At 35.9% G+C, this 18,977-nt stretch overlaps 1 protein-coding gene across 7 annotated transcripts in view; it reads left to right on the plus strand.

The window, feature by feature from the left end:
* ntm (neurotrimin) overlaps nucleotides 1-18,977 on the plus strand; it is a 631,630-nt gene that overhangs the window by 259,634 nt on the left and 353,019 nt on the right.

An 18,977-nucleotide genomic window follows, 5' to 3' on the forward strand; every position in this document is an offset into this window, starting at 1 on the left:
ATTCACACTCATACACTAGCACTACCCACTGCGTCGCCCATAATGTTGGACTGTTGGATGACAAAATGTACTTTTGAGCCTTTTTTAGTCTCGAATATAGATGTTTAGATTTTAACTATGCAGTTTACGAACCTTTGTAAAAATAACTTTTATACACGATTATGTATAATACGAGTATAAACGCAATATCACATGAGTTGCAGTACGATGTGGCTGTATATTGTCACTGGTGGGACACTAAGGCCAACGCACGCCTCAGTGCCATATATATATATATATATATATATATATATATATATATATATATATATATATATATATATATATATATATATATATGAAATAAGAAAATGCTATTTGAATAATATTTCAGTACTATTTTAACTTTAATTATTTGATTGCTATATTTAAAAAAATATATATTTTTATTTTTATGTATTTTATTTTTTAATTAATTTCAAAAATATTTTTATTTTTAAGTCTAAATTAAGCTTAAAGGTCAAATTAAAGCATATGTAAGTAGTAATATGTATGTATAATTCATGCAAGTATTTGTTTACCTTTCTTCCTTTTTAAATTTACTTGTACTATTTTCCCTACTAAAATTTTCAAAACCATATTTATTTTCAGTGTGCCTCATATGATAAAGGCTGGCATTAAGGCAGTCATTTTTTGTCGTCACTCAATAAATTGCTAATAAATTAGGTAAAAAGAAAATGCACGCAACAATCACTCTTTATAAAACGTACTTATATACGTACTTGTATATATATAATTTATTTATTTTTTTACCTCACTGCAAGGGTTTTTTAGCACTGAACGTTCCTGCACTACAAGGTTTAAACACAAAAGACATTTTCGATGGGATGTTAATACCAGGTGGAAACAGTAATACCTGTTGGCTGACATTCATTCATTCATTTTCCTTCTGCTTAGTCCCTTATTTATCAGGGGTCATCATGGTGGAATGAACCGCCAGCTATTCGAGAATATGTTTTACTCAGTGAATGCCCTTCCAATCTCAACCCAGTACTGGGAAACAATCAGACGTTCTCACATTCACACATGCACTCGTACACTACGGCCAATTTAGTTCATCCAATTCACCTATAGTGCATGTCTTTGGACTGTGGGGGAAAGTGGAGCACCCAGAGGAAACACGAACAAGGGGAGTACAAATACCAACTGGCCCAGGCGAGACTCGAACCAGCGACTTTCTTGCTGTGAGGCAACAGTGCTAACCACTGAGCCACTGTGCCACCCCTGTTGGCTGAATAAATCACTAAAAATGCATGGTGGAAAAGGCAGTTTGGGAAATGACACGCACTGCACAGCTTACTGTGTGCTAAACACTACACCACATCTGTGTTACTGGCAAAGTAAATAAATGTAAAAGTTTGAATGTGCAGTTTAATTCCCTCTTGTAAATGTTCGCGTTTCTCTTTGCATTAGTTGGATTGAGATGAATACTCCCTCAATTACCTTTCTAATGAATGGTTTTAATTAGCTCTTGATCGCGTTGCCCATGTTTACAGCATTTCTGCACAGCCTTAGATTTAAGAGGAAAAACGAAAAACACCACAGCAAACTCTCAGAGCTAGCTCTTTTTACACAATAGCAGCACAGCTATGAATATGTCAGTGAGCATACTGATGAAATAATCATGTTTGAATATTATAATTGTGTGTTTATACATTATAATTGGGTTTGCATTGGACTGAACAAATGTCTTATTAAATACAGAAGGCAGAACAAGATGGGCTTCTTCTGTTTGACATGCTGAACTCAAATCTGCTTCGGAAAAGCTGATAGCATCTCATTGATTGGTTTTAAATGGCAATGTCACTCCCTTATCTCCTCAAGTTCAGCACACACACAATATAAATCTGACACTATAAACCTGTATTAGGATCGGATTATTGCGTCTAAACTGAAAGAAAGAGAAGGCAATCGAATCATGACGTTAGCTTTTCTTTAACAGGAATCGTATGCTATAGTCTCTCATTTGGTCACCGCAAAAGTTACGCATTGCAGCTTTTGCCATCCAAGAGCAGCTTATTCAGGAAGAACATTTAACTGGCATATTAAGTGACCTAATTGTAATTAGTTTGGTTGTTTATTTGACAAACAGGGTTACCTAATATAGGCTTTGCAACAATTGTTAAAGAATAATACACCATAAAGCGGTATGCATTACCAACTGCGCATTATTTTAGAAACACAAGTATCATCATATAATCATATTGAGCTTTTTGTTCACCCAAAATTTTTAATTACCCCCCAATTTTCTCACCCTTGAGCTGTTCTCTGTCTACAATATATGACTTTTTTTTTTTTTTATGTCAGACGAACAGTCAGAGTACACTGAAAAAAATGATGTCTGCAAAATTGTTGCAAACAATTTCTGCGTTAAATTTAAACAAACTAATTAAATTTAGTAATGTTTAACATAATTTGTTTGTTTAAATTCAGCTCAAATAAATTGTTTACAGCTACTTAACTTAAAAAAAAAAAAAAGTAAATCCAAGGAATCATCTTTGAACCATTTTCTTCAGTGTATATTTCAATTTTATCCCTCCATGCTTTGTAGTGTTGTTGGATAGTGGCTTTTATTTTTAAGCTTTCAAAAGCACAAAATTCATCTATACCCAAAGTTTTTTTATGACCATAGACTGTAAAATATATGGACGTAGTATCCGTGACGTCACCCATAGGTTTCTGAAGAGAGCAAAAGAAGCCACAAGTAGGCGCGGCCAACCGTCGCCATTTTGGTCACGCGTCATCACACCCACGGCGGGATACCAAACAAGGGCAAAGAGGTGGAGAGTGAGCGGAGCTACAGACACCTGCTAGCATTTAGCTTGGACCTGGTTCAGACACACTTTACTTTGGGAGAACGCTTAATACTTTATCACCTGTGACTCGTTTGTATTCTGACCACTTGTGCTTTGTTGTATACTATATCAATAAAGTGTTTAGACTTTTAAAAACACTGCTGTAACACATTGAGCCACTAAACATTGTTCTTATGAGTTTTGGAGGAAAACGCGAATTACATCCAAACACTTCATATATAGTCTGTGTTAGTTAATGTAAGACTATTGATGAAATCCAGCATAACACTGAATGGCAACGCTTCAGATGACTGATCTAGAGCCTACAGCTGATCAATCTGACAGATTCTGGAGTGCATTACAGCTCTAAATATAAATATAAACGATAAATGATATTAAATAAAACAAATACATGTATAGAGATAGTATATAAGTATATAACTTTACTCACATGGGAAACGGAGGCCATGTGAATGGTTTGTGAGCACAATTAAGTTCACTCAGCATGCCATGCCATCTAATAATTGTAGGAAACAAGTCCAAAAGGCAGTTGAGTGTGTAAAGCCACATAAAACAACACAGAAATATGATAAATATGCCGAGTTCAGTGGCTAAACTGCAGGATTCCGCTAAGGTGACGTTACGGCGACCAACGAGACCAAGCTGTCACTCAAGTGGCCACTCCCTTAATTATGTAACTTAATATAACTTAATATAAAGGAAACGGATGAGTTATAAAAAAATTCACCCCCCTCACAGTTGTCATGAAGGGTAATATTACCTGTATTAACCAAAATCTTTTTTTGTACCAGGCTGTAAACATCTTTTTTTCTGCTGTAAAGTTGGCCATTCTAACAGTGCGCTCAATTGAAATTTGCTCTGTTTTGGAGCCAGGAGCGGCCACGACTAGCGGAATTTCGGATGATATGCAGTTTTAGTTACTTCCGTATTGGCTTCCTGAGGGAGAGCGGGAGGTTGCCGCTTGGTTATGACATGCGTTAAACATTGTATACGTTTTTACAATAAAGTCTGCTTGACTGCACATAATCATTTATTTTGGTTGTCGTGACTTATTAGTCTAATTGTTTGCAAATTACAAAATGGTAAAAAACACCTACTTTAGTTTGTAGCAAAACATAGATTTAGCATTTACATCATTGACTTTTGTCTAGGTTTTTACCTAAACACCAAACATCTTGCAAATCCAAAGAAAACCACAAGGTTGCATGACGTTTAGCTATTCCAGAAGAATCTCATGTGGGGTACCATGTAGGAGATGGCATGTGAGATGAAATATTTCCAAGTCATTTGTTCGCTTGATTGATGAAGCCTCATGCCCTTGTTTATTTCATCTTTGACAAACAGTCGCTTATAAACCAATAGAGTAAACAAGTTGACGATCACAGTGCATTTGTATACAATAATAAAGGCTCTTTGAGTATCCACGTGTGTATGCATCGCATAAATATTCATGTCAGTAATTACGGAACACAGCAGAACAAAAGTCTGCCTCACAACAAGACATAACAGTGGGCTGAATATTAACATGTTGGGCTGGAAAGCGTCGGTTCAATTTTAACAGTCAGCCATCCGTTTGAACGGATTATGTACCTACAGCACAAAGACAGCTCAGTGAAAATATTGACGTGCAACATCCCACTCAATCAGATGGTGAGAGCACAGCCATCTAGGAATATTTGCTGGATTTGCCAAGCCAGTGGTTACAAACAGCACACACACACACACACACACACACACACACACACACACACACACACACACACACACACACACACACACACACACACACAAATACAGGTGCCGCTTAGGGTTGTTCTTGAGAATCGAGGGACATGAGATTATGTTTGTTTAAAAGTGCTCCCTATTCACTGTGAACTGCACTACATTGGATGATTGGCATTTGCAGTGGTGTCTGAATTCTGACTTTTTACCCACAATTCACTCTGATTTCGAGTGTACATCCAATATACACTCAGTGAAGCACATTAGCATTGGTCTTTGAGCAAAACAGAAAAAGGAGAAACAAAGCTGAACACTGGAGGAAGCTAATTAAATCCAGAAATTACACCAGGGTTACCTACATAGATTTGGGTGTTACATGTTACATTATACTTTAATTACATTTTCTGGGAACACAGTAATGTACAGTTTTAAATTTGTGTAATTTGATTATAATCACTAAAGTCAATATAATTGTGTTATTTACATTGTAAATGAAGTGAAACCATTTAAAACCATGATTTGCACTATAGTGCCAGTGAGCATTCACTTGTATGCTCCTTAGTACTGATTTCAAATATTAGGGGAACTGTTTTAATTTTATTTAGGATTTTTTACTAAGGTATACAATGTAAGTAAGTAAGTAATGTGTATTTATCTAGGGCATTTATCGTATTCATAAATGCCCTGTATAAATGGCCATAAACCCAAAGAGCTTTGCAATCATGCAGGGAGTCTTACTACACGACCACCAGTGTGCAGCATCCGCTTGAATGATGTGACGGCAGCCACAGGATAATGGCGTCATTGTGGATGATTAGGAGGCCATGATGAGTAAGGGCCAATGAAGGGACTTTGGCCAGGACACCGGGGTTAAGCCTGGTTTATACTCACTGCGTCTGCTTGTTTGCTTGAGTGCGCGCGGCAAATGTGATGTCTTTGCGGAGTTTGCAGATGTTCGCTTTAGGTGTGCACAACATGATTTCGGCTGGCGGTGCGCATAGCATTTTTTGAGACTCGAGCGAACAAGGCGCGTGGTGCCACGTTTGACTTGAGTTGAATATGAAACACTTTGAAGAGATTTCTGTCATAATAGAGGACAGAAACTAGCCAAACAATAATGTGTCAGATGTGGAGCTAAAAAAAAAAAATCGGTATTTTTAAGTAAGTGTGCTCTTTTATTTTGCTTTTATTCTTGCCATAATAAAAATATATATTTGTAGAGCAGCCCATGTTTTGTTGTCATTAATATTTTATTACACTTTAATAGGTAAAACTGTCTGAAATATGAACAAACGCAAGTGATGCATCAAAGTTTGATTTTAAAAAAATCTTGAATTGTTATAAAAATCCTTATAATCATTAAAATAATTTACAATTTAAACAATAAAAATAATTTGCTTAAAAATACGGAATGATATTAATAATATGACATAGTTCCGGAAACTTTCTACTTCTCTGTTTATCCGTCTGTCTTTACGGTCAGTTTCTTTTGATCGCTCCCTGTCATTTTAAACAATATCACAACGGCAAATGCGGCGAGTATAAAAGCCTTGTTCGTTTTGCGAGGTGCGCACGCAATCAGTGGAGGTGCGCGATGTGGCACCAGGCGAAAGTATAAATCCAGCTTTACACCATTATTCTTTACCAGAAGTGCCATTTTTAACAGACAGTCAGGACCTCGGTTTAATGTCTCATACTGGCATACACATACTGTACACTGTAAAATATTTAGGGTTCCACACAATTGTTTCATGTTGTCCCAACACAAATTGATTGTTAACTTAACACTTTTAACAAATGTTTGTTGATTGAAAAAAAAAAAAAAAAAGTTCCAATGAAATCTCAAAAATTGTGCTGTTTGAGCTCATTTAAGTAGTTTGAACAAGTTAAAAAAATATATAGTTTTTTGATTGTATATTCTGCATCGTTGTCAGTAAAAAAAAAAAAAAAAAAAAAAAAAAAACACTGGATAGGCGCATTTAAATGTACATTTTTCATTATGAGGCAGGTTTTAACCCAAGAATGTTAAGGCGCAAATATGGATACAATCTTTTAGATTTGGATTAGGCCAAGTTACTGTTTTCGAAGCTTTGCGATATTGTGTTTATTATCTATTCTTTTAGGCTTGATTTTTTTTTCAAAGTAACTCCAAAGTAGTCAAAGTAATTAGTAAGCTGATTGTTTTTTTAAATGCAGAAATTAGCAATGTAATCAAATTACAATTGCTAGTAGTATTCAGTTGTTTGTGGGTGACATGATGGCGGAGTGGGTAGCACGATCACCTCACAGCAAGAAGGTCGCTGGTCACATTTCTGTGTGGAGTTTGCATGTTCTCCTCATGTTTGTGTGGGTTTCCTTTGGGTGCTCCAGCCTGATCTCAGGGGAAAACTTAAACCTTTTAACTTTTGTCAATTTAGTGGCTAATTCATACAAATTCATACAAGTTCAGTCTTTTGAAAATGTACGATTTCAAAAAGGAGGCATGGCACCCAACTTTGCCGGAATAGTTGGCAGTTCATTCCACTGTGGTGACCCCTGATCTAAGGGACTAAGCCAAAGGAAAATGAATAAATGAATATCAGCAGCTGTCTTTGTTCTTTTTGTCATCAAATAATACAGTACATGTGACAAATGAACAGTGACATTTAATTCATAGAGCCAGAAAAGTATAAATTACAGAATTGTAGGTGTAGTGTTCATGACAAAATTGTTTACGACAGGCTGTTCTCTGTGCAAATTCACTCATTTTAATTCCCTCTTTCCTGATATAGTCCTCTCAATTCCATACACTTATTAGTCCTGAGTAAACATGCAGTTTTAGATGGACACAACTTTTAAATTCACTTGAAGCCGCTGAATCTCAGACTCTAAAGCTCTTCTGTAAGTTCAGAAAGTTCTAGAGAAGCCATGCAGACTGTTTTGCTGCCAACAACAAATAAGCAAGGACTGACACGACAAGTGCAAGCACAACCTCTTTGAGAGCGCTCAGGCCAACCTCCTGCTCGCAGGTATTGATGAGACAATTGGAAAAGGAAAGTGGCGTCAACAAAACTGCAGGAATGGCATTTCAAGCAGAGCAGAAGTGGGAGATCTTTGGGCTGCAGCCTATGATTAAACCTTGTGGTCTTTTTGGACTATTTGTTTACGCCAGTGTGTGTCACAGTGCTTTGGCATTTACATCAAAATAGTGCATACGTACACTCAACAGGAATGCTCTACACAGAATTTTCATTTTTTTTTTCTTTTGATAAATATCACAATATAACAGACTGGGACTGAGTTCAAAGAGTTTAGTGTCACACATAAATAAGATATGCATCAGTTATATGGGCCTATACATTACAAACAAACAACATATCAATTATAATATGTATATATTATGCATTTATAGGTTATTATATATATATATATATATATATATATATATATATATATATATATATATATATATATATATATATATATATATATATATTAGGGATGTGCGGAGCAGCCGGTATTTGTATTTGTATTTGTATTTGTTGAGGGGGGAAAAGTATTTGTATTTGTATTTGTATTTGTATTCGAGTAAAATTCAAAATGGCGCAAAAATATATATTTTTTCTATTACACTTCTAATTTACATTATAGTGAAAGTATTGTTTAATTATACCCATTATATAAATTATAGACATGCAATATTGGTTGTTGTTTTTGAACATGTGACAAGAAATGTCATTGAAAAGAAAATAACATAGAAGCCATTATCTCATCCATGGTTAAACCAACAACTAATAAAATACCATTGTGAATATTATGAACCCCACCACCACCGTTCTTGTTGAAGGACACTGAATAGACAGAATAAAAACAAATAATATTTCAAAAAACTGTTCTTCTTCTGAAAGAACTTCTTTCCAATGCACAGAATTCCAAAAACTAAAATTAACTAAATAAATCTAAATAAACCCTGCCTGGGAGATCTGGCAGAACAAAAGTATTCTATATAATACTAAAAGATACAGCCCTGCTATTGTCATCTGCCAGCCACAAAACAGACACAAAGTTTGTTTGTTTTTTTGTTTTTTATGTTTGAAACTGACTTGCTGGGGCAGAATATGGCTGTGTTGATGGTTTGGTGCTTGTGGAGGATTTAGCAGAACATAGCTGTGCTGATTGAGGGGATTGATGCTTGTGGGGGGTTCACAGACAGTATCAGGAGAGGATGCTTTTAGTGCATGTGATAATACATTACATAGAAGGTTGCGCGGTGGCACAGTGAGTAGCACTGTCGTCTCACAGCAAGAAGGTTGCTGGTTCGAGCCATGACTGGGTTCTCCCCATGTTGGCGTGGGTTTCCTCCGGGTGCAGGTGAATTGGGTAAGCTTAATTGTCCCTATTGTGTGTGTGTGAAAGAGTGTATGGATGTTTCCCAGTGCTGGGTAGCAGCTGGAAGGGCAGCCACTGCGTAAATCATATGCTGGATAAATTGGTGGTTCATTCCACTGTGGCAACCCCAGATTGATAAAGAAACTTAGCCGAAAAGAAATGAATGATTATGCATAGAAGATGTTGACAGATGTTTAATATCTCTGCCGATTTCACTTTTGCACACATTATAACGTTACAGTATCAGTTTGTCTTATCTGCAGCACCACTGACTGTAAAATTCTTCCACAAAGAACATGTTTTTTTTTTTTTTTTGACTGGTGGAGGACCAAGATATGGCTCAGAAGCAGTCTCACTCTTTTTCTATTCGGGTGCCCTAATGTATTTGAGGAGTTTCAAGTTAATAAAAAGTGACGGGAAGCTATGCTAAGGTTAACTAGCCTATAGCATATATCTTGCTGTCTGCAAAAGACAGTAATGTAATGACAGTAATAACTCCCATAAGTGCATACTATTCGACACAACAGCACAAGCATCATTTTAACCTTTATAAACGAACGTTAATGTTACTCTGTCAACAGTCTATTGTCTAAATTACCGCGCTAACAGAGCTAACGTTGCGTAAACAGAGAGCACCCGGTTGCAAACTTCCCGATCCCGATCAAACTCCGCTACAAGTTTATAAACTGCAAGTTTTTGCAGTTAATTGGAACCCAATTAAGGTACAAAAATCTTTTTAACAAAAATAGTGATGCAGATAAGAATTTTTTTTCGCTCAGCCGAGCCTTCTCTGTCTGTATCTGTGGAGAAGATTGTGCCAGACACCTCCGCCCCGCCCTCCGACTGAGCGTCTCACTCGCTCGCTCTCGCTCTCTCTCGCTCTCTCGCTCTCTCTCTCTCTCTCTCTCTCTCTCTCTCTCACTCACTCACTCACTCACGCGGGCATGCACTGTGGTCTCATGAGGAAACGCAGCTTTTTGATATAGTGTTTTTCTTGCTCCCGAATACAAATAATTTTTCAAGTATTTGTTCGAAATAAGTATTCGTAAAAACACGCTATTCGTGCCTTTCCGAATACCGTATTCGGGTTCGGCTCCACCCTTAATATATATATTAGGGATGTAACGGTATTGTAAATACCGTCATACCGCAATATTAAATTTTTTCGATATTACCGAAGTCGCATGACTCGGTAAAACTATAGGTCTTCTGAGAAAATTTGCTCAGGCGAATGAAGCGAACGGGAGGTGGCTGAAACTTCATTTCCCATCAGCCCCAACGTGGCCATAATCCTTTGCGGTCTGTTGTCGCTACAGAACCAGTAATGCGGAAATGGAGTGTGCTGCTAGTAGCGGAGATGAAAAAAAGATGGAAATGATCGAACCTAAAGCGGGTGTTGTCGCCGCGCGCGTGCTGAATAGCGGTGCTGTCGCGCGCGTTCTGATCAGCTGTGTTGTGGCGCTCGTATTGTAAAGTGCCGAGGGGGGGTTGAGCGCGCATACTCAAGAGAGGTGTTGTCGCGCGCCTACTGAAGGGCTGGACTGGACGGAGGGTGTGTCGCGTCGCGGGGGCACTTTTGATCGTTTTGGAAGGGCATTTTCTATCCAAGACTAAAAAGGGCATGTGCACTGCACAGGTTGAGCCCTATGTGTGCATGTGCCTGCAAGTTGGGGAATACGACTAATAACAGTCATGGGGACTGCAGAAACACAGCACACTGTTCAGATTGATGCAGACATTGACTTGTACCGCAAAGAGATCTCTATCTCACTCATGGTTTGTCTTCTCAAGTGGGGGAAAGACAATGCACAACGTTACCCCACTGCTGTCAACATGGGCCAAGTCATATCTCTCTTGTCCCAGAAACCTCAGTCCCAAATGAGAGGGGTTTTTTCTGTTGCAGGGGACATTGTAAATACCCAGAGATACCAGCTTTTACCAGATTATAGTTATATGATAATTTTCCTTTAAACCCATCTCTATCTAAGTGAGTGATTAAATGTTAAATGTGATGAGTTTTCAACAATACTAAATTGAAACTTTATTTTTTTTACATGGTTTAATAATTTTTTGTTATTAAAATTGAAGTTCCTGTTTCAAAGCTAACAGATAGATGGCTAATTTGTATGCCATTGACACTTTTGGCACTTTTTTGGAGTATTTTCAAAAGTTTTTTTTTTTCCTGTAAATGATTCAATAAATACCGTACCGTGACATTCATACCGAGGTATTACCGTACCGTGAAATTCTGATACCGTTACATCCCTAATATATATATATATATATATATATATATATATATATATATATATATATATATATATATATATATATATATATATATATATATATATATATATATATATATATGCATTAAAATCACAACAATTGTATGTATCTTTATTCTTAATTTTAGAATAGTCTTCTGGCTGCACTGTAAAACAATATATGAACAGATAGTTCTAATATAGCATATGTTTTTTGTTCATTGTAACTTATTAAACTACTGTAAGTTAATCATGGTCTAAGTTAATTATTTAAGTTATGCAGACAGTTTTAAGCCAGTTTAACTTAATATAAGTTTAATGGTTCATCCAGCTTAAAAAATTAAAGCAACCAGGATTTTTTTACAGTAAATCTAAAACATGCTAACATACATAAAAAAGATGCTAACAGATATTATCATCAATTATTATCAATAATTATTATCAATTTATTATACCTGAATTAACTTTTTAAAACATGCTAGTATGCTAATTCATGCTGGCGAAATCAAAAATGTATTAGTGACTGCTAAAATGTCTTAGCCATGTGATAAAAATGTTAGCAATATACATGTCGCTAGCATAGTGCTAAAACAGCATGTTAAATGTGTTAAAACAATAAAATATGCTTATTCATATTTGGAACATTTTAGCAACATGTATTCATGCTACCACAATTTTAGACATGCCAGAAACTTGAAACTTAAGAAAAAAATGTTCATGATGTTCATGATGATGATGGAATCAAGTAAACTAGACGTTATTCACTCATGAACTCTTGTGACTCGTGTTAAAGTTGAATAATACATGCAATGACTCATCATTAGTTCATAATAAGTGTTTAGTTTACATATTACCACATCATTTTTCATGTGTTATTGTAAAGTGTTACAGTGTGATCTTATTCTGCATATCTTATCCCAATACCTAAACCCAACAACTACCTTACTAACTAATAATGGGCAGCAAATTAGTACTTTATTGAGCTAAACATTTTAGTTAATAGTTTGTTAATAGAAGGAATTATACCTTAAAGGGGTGGTCCAGAGTATATTTTAAGGCTTAATTGTGTTTATAAGATGCAAAGCAAAGTGTCCTCATGCTTCATTTATAGAAAATCATGTTATTTTTTCATTTATCTTTCTTTAATTATATACAGCTACTGAGATAACATGAAAGAGAATGTCCTATTTCCTCTGAATACCCTCCCTCAAGAGACTCAAGAGAGCTAACATGTGTTGTGATTCGCAGATCAGCTCCACATCCCTGCAAGCATCTCTGTTATAACATTACAGTGCCTCTGGCCATGCCCCTTTGCTGCGCAAGGTTTGTGTGCGTAATCTGAAAGGTTTATGACATCATTAACCTGAAAGTATTTTTTGTAGTCCCCAAACTTTGTTTGCTGTAGGCTTTGCTAAGCTAACTCTGTTAAAACCAATGTCCCTCCCTTTGCATTGACACTTTAAGCCTATTACATTCAGAGATGTTTATGTTCACACAGCTACATTACACATCAACTAAAGTTTCAACAACAACTTGTAAAAATGACAAAAAACACATTGAGATTTTAACTTAAATGAAACTTAAAGCAAAAAATGCAAGCTCTTTATAGAAGTTAGAATCATTACTTGCTACTAATATAACAATTGCCTCAGTCATCATTGCAAAATAAACCCATAAAGACTCCATGTGCTTCATCACTTCAGGGTTTTTGCAATAAGCCCCGCTTGACTGCACATTATCATTTACTTCTGATTTTGGGGTGAAATTCACAGAGTAAATCTAACTAGATTCAGACTTTCATTACTCCAGAATCAGATGAGAAGTGAATCGCGCGCATTCATTCAGCAACTGCGACTGCCACGGTTGCATCCCCATGTGAATTACATCCTCTCCACAGCCCTGCAGGCCTGACATGTTTCACGCTAACTTGACTTGGTTTTTTCCTTTCCGTTCTGTAGATTTAGCTGTTGATAAATGCAACGTCGTTTCTTAACCTTCTGTTGAAAGTGGCACCTCGACAACAGACCTTCCCTCCTGTCTGCAAGGGCACTGCACGGGTGGCAGCCCAGCCTAATGAAACAGATTTAGAGTCACTGGCGTTTATATTAACTCTGCACGGACCTGAGAAATATGCTGAAAACAAAATAAATCACGGCACGCCTTCCTCTCGCAAAGGCAGCTTTAAGGTGCAGTTAATCCAAAACGAGGGCATCCAAACCTCGCGGACGCGCTGTGAAATTAGAAGCAGACGGAAATGCATAAAGAAGTGGTGCTTTGAACAGATCAATGGCACTTAATTAAAAAAGAGAGTGATGCCAAACAATGAATCTGAGCGTGTTTTCAATGGCAGATGAGCCTCCTCGCTATCAACTGCAACAATAGCATGTAAGGACTTGCCCATCGATTTTCAACTGCAGTTCTCACTCCTTTATTTCAGACCACAGGCGACGTTGATTACTAATGAGGTGCCACAAGTTGTGTCGTTTGATGAGTTTCAGTTAAATCTTTGTCTACCTTGCACTTTAATTTGATTGATTGGCTGAATTAATTTACTTACTCAAGCTGTTTATGAGAGTCCTTTGTAAGCCTGAAGTGTCTTTGATTAGTGCTGGTTTATGGGATTGTAATGCGGCAGGGTCATTTTAAAACTTGACTGAATGTGGGTTGTTTCCGGTTTGTTTGTGACACAATTTGTATACTATCCATCCTAAATAGTTTTTGAAAATAGAATTAGCGTGTCCCAAAAATTAGTATGTTGAAAAGAGTATACCAAAGGTTCCTGGATACTGTACTGTTTTTGTTAAAAATTGAAAGTGTACAACCATTTGTACTCTAACTGCTAATATTGCCCACAATACAATGTGCGATTTCAACTACAAACTCTGGGGAAAAATTGTGCCAAAACAAAGTATGTTGAAAAGAGTATGCCAAACATATTGTAACATATACCCTTGTAATCATGCTTATGTATCTGCACACTACTGATTATTAATAGCAACCTGCACATATAATCATATATTGTAAATCTGTTAATAGCTAATCCAACCTGTATATAATGTTCATAGTACATCCATATGTAAATATCACTATAGTTTTTCTATAACTGCACTTTATAACTTATACCTGTATCCTGCACTTGGTGCTATTGCACTGCTGGTTAGACCTAAACTGCTTTTCGTTGCATTGTACTTGTACATGTGTAATGACAATAAAGTTGAATCTGATCTAATCTAAAAAAGTTCCCGGATGCTGTACTATTTTTGTTAGAAATTTGAAGTGCAGATCCATTCAAACTCTCACCGCTAATATTCCCCACAATACAGTGAGTGATTTAATCTACAAACTCAGGGGGAAAAAGGGGTCCCAAAACATAGTAGTTTGAAAATAGTAAGCCAAAGGTTCCCGGATGCTGTACTTTTTCGTTTGAAATTGGAACCGTTTGTACATTAACCGCTAATATTGCTCACAATACAATGTGCTATTTGAACTACTAACTCAGGGAAAAAATGTCCCAGAACATAGTATGCTGAAAAGAGTATGCCAAAGGTTCCCGTATGCTGTACAATTTTCATTAGAATTCGAAGTGCAGATCCATTCGACTTCTAACCACTCTAACCGCAAATATTGCCCACAATACAGTGTGTGACTTAAACTACAAACTCAGGGGGAAAAAAATGACCCAAAACGTAGCATGTTAAAAAGAGTATGCCAAAGGTTCCTAGATGCTGTACTATTTTCATTAGAAATTGGAAGTGTAGAACCGTTCGTACATTAACTGCTATTGCCCACACAATGTGCGATTTCAACTTCAAACTCAGGGGATAAAGTGTCCCAAAATGTAGTATGTTGAAAAGAGTATGCCAAAGGTTCCTGGATGCTGTACTATTTTCGTTAGAAATTCAAAGTGCAGATCCGTTCGAACTCTAACTGCTAATATTGCCCACAATACAATGTGGGATTTGATCTACAAACTCAGGGGAAAAAAAGTGTCCCAAAACGTAGTAGGTTGAGTCATGAACACCCCCTTCAAGAAATGTGAATTTTTTTTTATTCTACTGCAACTTACAGGGATTTTTTAGAAACACCTATAGTTGAAGTTAGAATTATCAGCCCCTCTTTAATTTTGTTTTTCTTTTTTAAATATTTGCCAAATGATGTTTGACAGCAAGAAAATTTTCACAGCATGTCTGATAATATTTTTTTTCTTCTGGAGAAAGTCTTATTTGTTTTATTTCGGCCACAATAAAATAAGTTTTAAATTTTTAAATAACCATTTTAAGGTCAAAATTATAAGCGCCTTTAAGCTATTTTTTTTCCGATAGTCTACAGAACAAACCATCATTATACTATAACTTACCTACTTACACTTAAATGCCTAGTTAATCTAATTAACCTAGTTAAGACTTTAAATGTCACTTTACGCCGTATAGAAGTGTCTTAAAAATATCTAGTAAAATATGATGCACTGTCCTCATGGCAAAGATAAAATAAATCATGAGTTAATAAAACTATTATATTTAGAAATGTGATCTTTTCCTTAAACAGAAAGTGGGGAAAAATAAACAGGGTTCTAATTATTCAGGGGGGCTAATAATTCTGACTTCAATTGTATTTTAATCACTACGTCTTTAAATGAATCTCTTCATACAGTACCTGCACGTTTTTTTAAATGTTTTTTTTTTTATTTATAAGAGAATTGGCAAGAACATAGAATTCAGTCAGTCGGCATGAGAGCACTCAACAAAACATAAGACTCTTAAGATGTATGTTATGAAAGGACATGAAAGAATTTTTTCTAACCTTGAATACATGTAAACCTGCTATTTTGCACAAAACCTCCAAAACAAAACATGTAGCAGCTTGAAAGAAAGAAAAGAAAGATTCAATCCGAATGACAGTATGGGTATACTTCCAAAAAAGCTGTAGCTACATATCTAAATTTTCCATTATACAGTAAGTGTTTCTCCTTGGTTTATAAAACCCGAGGAATGACTGTTCAACAGCAATTTCACAAATACTGTCCATATTTTGTTGCACGTCTCAGCTAATGTTACGGCTCAAAGCGCCTTTGCTCATCTAAACAGTAGGAGGACCCTTAAAATCTCTGATGTCTTGCTGTTTTCTTACATTGTCGAGCATGAAATAGTTGCGTGTGATCAGAGTTTGGCTGTGGTAATTCATCACAGGCTGACGTCGATGTAAGAATTCAACCATAGTAAATCACAGCCCGCCCTTCACACCACTCGATATCATGCTCATAATTACAATGCATTCTGGGATATATGCAAGAGTCGTATGGTTTTCTGTCAAACGGGCTCACTGTCGAGCCTCATAATGATGATTAAATAAATAAAGAAATGGTAAAGAAATCAGCTCGGTTTCCCTCGGGTGTGTAGGAGACGGTGGGATACTTCATAACAAACACGAAAGGGAGGGCTAATTTTTAAACACTCTTTCTCTTAATGCCTTCACAAGCCGTTCTCCCATGGCGAATGCTCCCGGCACTGAATCTTTGAGTGCAAAAAAAATGGTGATTTGAACCTGATAAACAGTGAGGTGAATACAAGCCTGGCTTAATAAATTTCACTTTGGGAATCTCATTAAGAAAGCAGCCCAGCATTCTGTGATTAATGGCTCCCTCCTAATTATACATTCAGTTTTTGGAAGGCGTTTGATGATCTCATCTCCTTGGATATATATTATCTTTTATTGCCAGGAGTCTGATATTGAGTCTCTCCGTGTACAAATATGGGCTTATTCTGCATGGTAATAAGGTTTGATGGCTGAGGAGTGGGTTGAGGGATTTCAGCTCCTAAAAGTGGGAGCTAAATATTAGCGCAGGTGGGGTTGTAAACATGTTTATTTTTTTATGACTCGAGTTGAGAATCGTGACAACGGGGCGTAAAGATGATGTTGCATGAGCTAGTCTCGTTTCATGCACTAAAAATAATGCTTAGGGCAGATTTTGTGGCTGAAAGGGTCAATGTATTGGGAATGAGGGATTTACATTATGAAATACCTTGGCGATATTTCAGATTTGGGATTTATTTACTGTCTGATGTCTGTTGCTGGCGGTGGTGTTGTTGGAGATGATGTTGTACAGACTGGTCTGATGTAAAACAACAAACAAACAGCTAGCAGGCATAAGAAGAGAACCGGTGGGTGAAAAATCAAGGACACTTCTGAAACTTCTAGAGGAATGTGACGGTGAGGGGGCTGACATATTCAAAGCCGACCGTCAGTTTGTTCGTCACCTTAGAATTATAAGGTTGAATCTGACATTTTTGTCAAAATTGACTTATTTTTTTATTTTTTTGACATTGTGATTTATTTATTTATTTTTATATTTTATTATTATAATTTTTTTTCTTTTTTTAACACAAAAAAGGTTTTATTTACAGTCAAACTCTAGCTTGGCTCTATGAGGTTCTTTCTGTGAGCCAATAGCCACACTTCCATTGTCGTGCCTAAAGCAAGCGAGCATAAATAATAAAATAATAATTAATAATAATAATTCAACATTTCTTTGCTGTTCTTTGCCTTCATGATGTTTCAATAACACATAATGATCTTTACACCATAAAAAAAGACACATCCACAAGTAACTTTCAGTTGTCGAGAGTTTTTTCAAGTTTAAAAGGTGTGATTATGCATGAAACATGCGCATTTAGATGCGTTTATATGTGTGTGTGAGACCTGGTGAAGGAGCCCTCGCTTCACAGCTTTGAAGTTACTGCGAGCGGCTTCTTTCTTTCTTTCTTTCTGTCTTTCTTTCTTTCTTTCTTTCGGAAATTATTATAAATACAACAGAAAGACATAAAATAAGGTATAGGCTACTGAAATCATTTAAAGAATTACAAATATTGGATATAATAAAACTAATTAAATAAATGAACCAATATAAAACAACCAAAAACTATACTAATTTAGCTTTACACAATACAAATAAATTAAAAAGTTTTATGCCATTTTGAACTTTCATTTTACAAATCTGAATAAAAAGAATTTAGATATTTTCTAAAAACAATAAACAACCGAGAAGTTTTGAAATATAATTTATAAAATATTTGGATATGATGATAATAACACAATCATGCAAACACAGCATTTTTAAGTGAGCAAAACCATCAGAAACTACCTTTCAATTTCTTCTGTCATCCAGTCCTGCACTGCTTTATAAACGTATTGGGAAAAACTGCACCCAAAAAAATGTGTTCTCTCCTCAACAAATGTTTTTGTTTTTATATTATGTGGTAAACTTTTTAACTAAAATTTTAAATGTATAGCTTTATCTGATTTTTAAATTTATTTTAAATCGTAATTATGTTTGGGAAGAATCAGTCTAGATGTGCCATTCTACCGAAACAAGGATGTTGATGATATATATATATATATATATATATATATATATATATATATATATATATATATATATATATATATATATATATATACAAAAAAAAAATTATATGGAGTTATTAATGGATAAATTCTGTGGTTTTATGTTATTGATGGTGCGCTGTGTCATCCCTCTGTTAGTGGCAAGACGTATCATGTGGAGAGATGTACCATGCCAGCAGTCGATCGGTGACTAAACACATATAATAAATGAAAATACAAAGGCCTATGCATTTAGACATCTATTGTAATGCTGTACAGTAACCTGTAATTAGTTTGTTTCACTTGTCCCCATTTTAATCGTTTTGTGATGATGCGATGGGGTGCTTTGTCTGCCAGATTCCCGCTGAACTGGGCGGGTTGTGTG

Source organism: Danio rerio, chromosome 10, assembly GCF_049306965.1.
Source record: "Danio rerio strain Tuebingen ecotype United States chromosome 10, GRCz12tu, whole genome shotgun sequence".
NCBI lineage: Eukaryota > Metazoa > Chordata > Actinopteri > Cypriniformes > Danionidae > Danio > Danio rerio.